The sequence below is a fragment of the Cyanistes caeruleus genome, chromosome 11, assembly GCF_971803275.1.
Source record: "Cyanistes caeruleus chromosome 11, bCyaCae1.hap1.1, whole genome shotgun sequence".
NCBI classification, from domain to species: Eukaryota; Metazoa; Chordata; class Aves; order Passeriformes; family Paridae; genus Cyanistes; species Cyanistes caeruleus.
In genome coordinates this window covers 3,756,027-3,762,026 of record NC_141711.1, presented here as the reverse complement: position 1 = coordinate 3,762,026, position 6,000 = coordinate 3,756,027, and positions in this window count along the sequence as shown.

Sequence of the window (6,000 nt, the reverse complement as noted above, 5' to 3'; positions counted from 1 at the left end):
GGCGTATTAGCACGCACAGAAGAACATTCTCTCCTGACTTTGGCACAGCGGAGTTCAGGGCTTTTGTCTCCCTTAATCCAAGTCCTCCAGCTCTGCTGCTGCCCCCAGCCCTCAGTGCCATGAGTTTGTCCCTGCTTTTGGCAGAGATGGCCATCACTTCACTCCAACAGCAGTGGAGAGCTCCCTAATCCAGCTCCACATGGTGCTTTTGCTGTTGTGCCTTCAGATGTTTCTGAAGAGCACACCATGCCTTTTCCCACATGGCTGGAACACTAAGGACATCCCTGAGCCTACATGTATATCCTGGGGTCTATCATCTGATACAGAAATTTATTTAACTTTTGTTTCAAGCAGAAATCATTCTGTTTGCACAGAAAGGACACTGGTTTTGTGTATGGACATGCACCAACCCAGCAGCCCTAAACCCTTCAGCAAAGCAAGGTCACCTCCTTTAGCCCAGAGAAAGCAAGAGCCTGGTTCCTGCCCAGCATCAGGACAGGAGGACAACAGAGATCCACATTTCTGGCCTGCCTCCATTTCCCACAAGAGCCATATGGGAAAGGGAATGTGCCTAAATAGCTGGGGGCTCGAAGCAAGCTTTTGCTCTCAGCTGGAGTGAGACATATCACTTCCCCAGGATGCACTTTTAAAGAAGAAAACCTTTGCCAATGTTATGCTTTATAATGCAATGATTTTCATAACAGCCCACCACGGTTCATCAGCATGCGATCTGGCACGGGATCACCATTCCCTTAAAGCACCCAAACGGGCTGCAAGAGGTGCAGGAGAGGACAGACACAGGATCTGGTTGGGTTTTCAAGCAATCCTTGCAGCAGCCTCAGTGGAGCTCAGCCTTGCTCAGAGAGAAACTCAGATGTGCCTCTGCTGGGTTAATGGTTGGACCTGATGAAAAACCTCTGAGATTAATCTTACACCCACTTTTACATCAGCCTTACACCCACTTTTACATTAGCCTCAATCATTTCATGGTCCCCTTCCTGCCTTGGACCAGAACTGAGCAACCTCACCTCAGCACCCCAGCCACAGTGGGACCTCCCCAGCCAGCCTGGGACCACCCCATATCAATAGGATTTGCTTCATTTTCAGCAAGAAGCTTGACAGCCTGTACTTGTCTCTATTTACAGTGGCCATGGTTAAACAACTACCTAAAAATTTAGGTTAGCAGCCTTAATAATTTTACCATTAAGAAAGAAAATGAGAGTTGCAACACAGACTCCCCCAGAGGGCCAGGTCTCTTTGGTGAAGCCCCTTTAAGGTGCTGCCAGAACTGCTCAGAAGCAGCACGGAGGTGTCACCCCACCAACATCTCCTGGCAAAGCCTATTTGGGATGTTCCCTATGCGCCAAAAGCAGAGAGAAATTTTCTCCTCCTTTTCAAAAATTCAGCTCATTTCAGTGATGGGATTAACAGAGCAAGGCCTGCAGGCTGTGGCTGGGATGTGCATGGATGGGTGGGAAGGTGGGGAGCAGGGGGTGTCCCTGGAGCAATCCCTGGCACCAGAGCCCCTGCACACACACCCCACCCTCCACCACTCCTGCTTTTGCACTGGGAGGGCATTTTGGGAGGCAGGAGAGGGAAACCAGCTGCAGAGCTTCCTGCAATCAAATCCTTGCTCCTTACCACAGAGCAGGATTATTTTGAAGCCAGGTAAAGTCCCCAGCTCAGCTGGATTTTGTAGCAGCAAGGGAGGGCGAGGTGGAACCAGCCCCTGAGGTATAAACTCCTGGGAGAAGCATCCTCAGGAGCAAGGGCTGAGGGGAGCTGGAGCAAAATCCCAATATTCTAACCCCCATCCTTGGCTTTATAAGAGCTGGAACGTGCTATCCAGCACAGTCTGGCACAGAGCCCCGTGAAGGCTTGAGCAACTGGGAGACAACGTTCCCTGAGGGAATGAGGAGCTTTAACTTTTGTAGCACAGTAAGCATGCAAGCCCAGGATCTCAGGGGAATAAGAAAGATATGTCATTTCATCACTGTTCTTGGAACGAAGACAAAAAACCAAAGGAAAACAAAATAGAGCACCCCCTGGGATCCATAAAGAGGAAACTAAAAATATGATAAATAGGCTGGATCATTATTTTCTGAGGATGACATATTGCAGCTCATGTTATATATCTGGATTCCTATTGTCACTAAGGATAAAAATTTTGGCACAAAGAAAGTCAAAGAGAAAACTTTAATTTCTGCCATTCCACAAACTAATAAATACTGGTAAAGAGCCATCTACTAAAAATGTAAGCCAGAAATTCCAGCACAAGAGAGGAAGAGGACACCACCAGCTTTCCTCGCCAACCTCAGGCAAAGGGTTAAGCAAAGATGTAATTCACCGAGTTAGCTTGAACATTAGGAGAAGCTAAGAGAATTACAAGATCAGAAAATAACTGCAAAGTGTGTAAAGATAATCATAAATCCAAGGGAAATAATACAGGCTAACAAATGCTCAGGGGATTATGCTAAAACACCTTCAGGTTTTATAACCAGGCAGGAAGAGTGGCCGGGTACCCACTGCAGCAGGTTAGCTCCTGCTGAGGGGGACACTGTGGCCTGCACTGGGATTTACCCATGGAAAATATCCCCAGAGGAATCTGGAGAAAAAGCCAAAGAGTGGAAGGCTGAGTAATATTAAAAATAAATTGGGAGAAGGCAGAAAGCTGGGATCCTTCATGCAGTTTTAAAGGCACAACAGCATAACAAGAGCAGCAGCTGACAGAGATGGGAAACCCCTCTTTCAGAGTTGCCTGGCACCAGGCGTGAAATCTTCAATTTTAGATATTGGGGAGGAACCTATACATTAGCACATTGTGACAAGATTCCACTACCCTGCTGGCTTTCCCAGAAAATAGGGGTCACAGAGCCAGCCTGTACTCAGAGCTGGGGAATTTTTCCTCATTTTCTCCCTGACTCTGCTAAGTCATCTTGTAGCAAAGTCTCTCTTGGTATAACTGCTGCTCTTTTAACTCTTGAAACCCTGAAATTTGCAAAGGTTATGAATTTGTGTGGATTTTTTTAAGCCCGAAGGCTTAAAGCATTTTACTGCTCCTTCACATCACCACTCAAGGGGAAGCAAGTGGACTGGGGCAGAGGTGGCAGGATGCCCAGAAGCTCCTTTTCATCCTGCCCCAGATTTCACATGGGCTCCTGAGAGATCTGCTGAACATCCAGGAACATGTAACTTCTCAAAAGCTGAGATTTTAGTATCCCTGAGTGGTAAAATACACTGAGGGGTTTGGTTTGCATCAAGCAGAGGTTGGAGCGCACAGGTTTGGTGCTGCATATCTGTAGTGCATCTTGAAAAAGCCTGTCCAGAGTGGTTTGGTGTTTTTCCTACAGCTCTGAGCACCTGATCCCCTCTCAGAACCACTGGCCAGGTGTGATAGGAGCAGTTGGATTTGCAGCTCAGTGGTGGACGTGCACCAGGCAGGGCTGCAGCTGCCCTGAGCCTTCAGACACCTCCCTGAGCAGCACAAATGCACCCTGAGGCACATCCTGCACACCAGCACAGCCAGGAAACCAAACCACTGGGACACAGCAACCTCAGTGCAGCGTTTCTGCCGTCACCAAACACCTCTCAGGTCTGTCCATGTGTGTGAGCAGACACACAGCAAGTCCAGGGGAGCTTGGGGATGCCAACACTACGTACTGCTTACCCAGATTGGAAGGACTAAACCTGTAAAACCACCTTTTTCTCTCTCTTCTGGTGGTTTTGAAGCTTTGCTTTGCCTGACCATGCATTTCAGGAAGACACTTGGCTAAATACCCACAAAATCCATTTCTTTGATTTCCCCAGACACCTCCAGATGCCTCCCATGGGAGATGGGGATGCACAGAACACATTCCCCTCATGTTCCCTCCACAGGACTCAAACCACATGTTCTGGGTGAGGAAAAAACCATTTGAGGGCAGGATTTTTATGGAGACCTTTGGATCCCAAACCAGGACACCCTCACAGGTCTCCATAGGAAATCCCACCCTCAAATGTTTTTTTCCTCACCCAGAGCATGTGGTTTGAATCCTGTGATGGGAACATGAGGGAACTCCCAGACCCACTGCATGCTCAGTCCATCCTGGACGTGCTGCACAACCTTGTGGAAAATATTCCTGAGTTACAAAATGCCTTTCATCTAAAACTTGGGCAGGAAAGGGGTACCATCAAACACAGGATAACCCTCAAAGTAAAAGTTTTCAGCACAGTTTGGTAGAAAAGAACAATGGGAAAGAAAAAGAGACAATCAACTTCTTAAAGTAGCTCCTGTTTTCAGCCTTCTCCTCCTGCATATTTGAATCAGCCTCTATTCACCCCAGAATCCTGGATTTTAGGAACACACATGTACTACACCAAGCCCTAGCAGGCTCCAGTCAAATTTAATCTGTTAAGTCTTAAAAAAACACCAACAAAAAAAAAAAATCTAACCCCAAACCAGCCCAACTTGGACCCTTGCATTGAATCTAATACCTGAATAAATCCCTGTGGAACACCAAGGGAATAAAAAGTCAGAGCAAGATGTGTGTATCCTTTCACTTCATAGCAAAAACACAGCCACTATTCACACTGCACAATCTTTCAGATGATAAATACTGATCCATCCTTCATTGGAAAAACATGGACCTGCAATTTCCACAGGGGTTCCTTTCCAACGCTACGGCCCCATCGTGTCTTGGAATATCTTGTTTTCCTAATTGTACCCATAAAATAAGGATTTGCTCCCTACATAATTAATTGATAGCTATCTATTTCTGGATGATGATCTCACCTTGTTTATGTAGGAAAATTTCCAGAGGGTTCCAAAGACACACACAAAAAGGTACCCAGCTCCCCCAAATTATTCCCAGACTTCTCCGGTCTGAACGTATTTATTTGCAATAATGATTGTGGCTTTATGTGAGCAGATGGGCAGCCCCTGAGAGGATGATTTGTTTCCCCTCTTTTCTTACTTCATGACGTACTTTATGATTTCAGCAGGTCAGTGGCTGCCATGTGTTTCTTTCTAATCTGCGAGCGCTTTTCGTTTGCCTCATTCTTGGCAGCCGTCGTATTTACCAAAGAGATCAGACACGGACAGATGATGGCAGAGATCCAGGCTCCTTGAGAGTTCAGCACTTGGATGTTGGCAGCAAATAAAGATATATGGATTGCTGTTGTTGGTTCAAACTTACAGGGGCTTTTTCCCTCATTATATTTCAGTTTATATGTGCACGTATATATATATATATATAGATAGATAGATAGATGTGTGTGTGTGTGTGTGTGCTTGCACACATGTGTTTTTAAATTCTCTTTGCAGTACTCTGGACCAGATAGAATACAGATGAGCTGTTATACAAAGAACAAAAGATGTCAACTAGATTACTACCCACTCCTTTTTTTCTTTTCTCCTCTTCCTTTTTTCCCCCCCTTTCTTTTTTTTATAGGCCTGAGTTGTTATAAATCCTCCATGCCCATTAACCTCTGAACCTCACTGATGATATCTCTTCCGAGCTAAATTGCCTGTATTTCCAGACATTTGTTTGTTCACTTAGAGGTCTATTGGCAGAGGGAGGGGGAGGACAGCCCATCCCTGGATTGGTCTCATGGATTATAAATGAAAATTCTTTCTCTCCTTGTAAGATGATGCTTTGAGACCAGTAGCAAATGGACAGCTTGAGTTTACAAGCCCACAGGCGGAAGTCAACAGCAGAAAGTTAATCACAATGATAACAAAAATATCCCAGCAGCACGGTGGGAGCAATGGATCCACCTCTGAAGGTGTGTTCCACCCAGAAGAAGCCCTGATCTGCTGTCACTGTGCTCCTGCAGCGGCAGAGAGGGGCAGAGAGGGGCTGGGACCCTGCCCTGCAGTGCCAAGCAAGGCAGCAGAGCCCCTGGAGCAGAATGGGGACACGCTCCTGTCTCGGGGGCACTGACTCAGGTGGGGCAGTGGGACAGGGGCAGCGAGTGCTGCCAGGGCTTTTGCTCACATTTTTGTCCAGAAATGAGAAACCT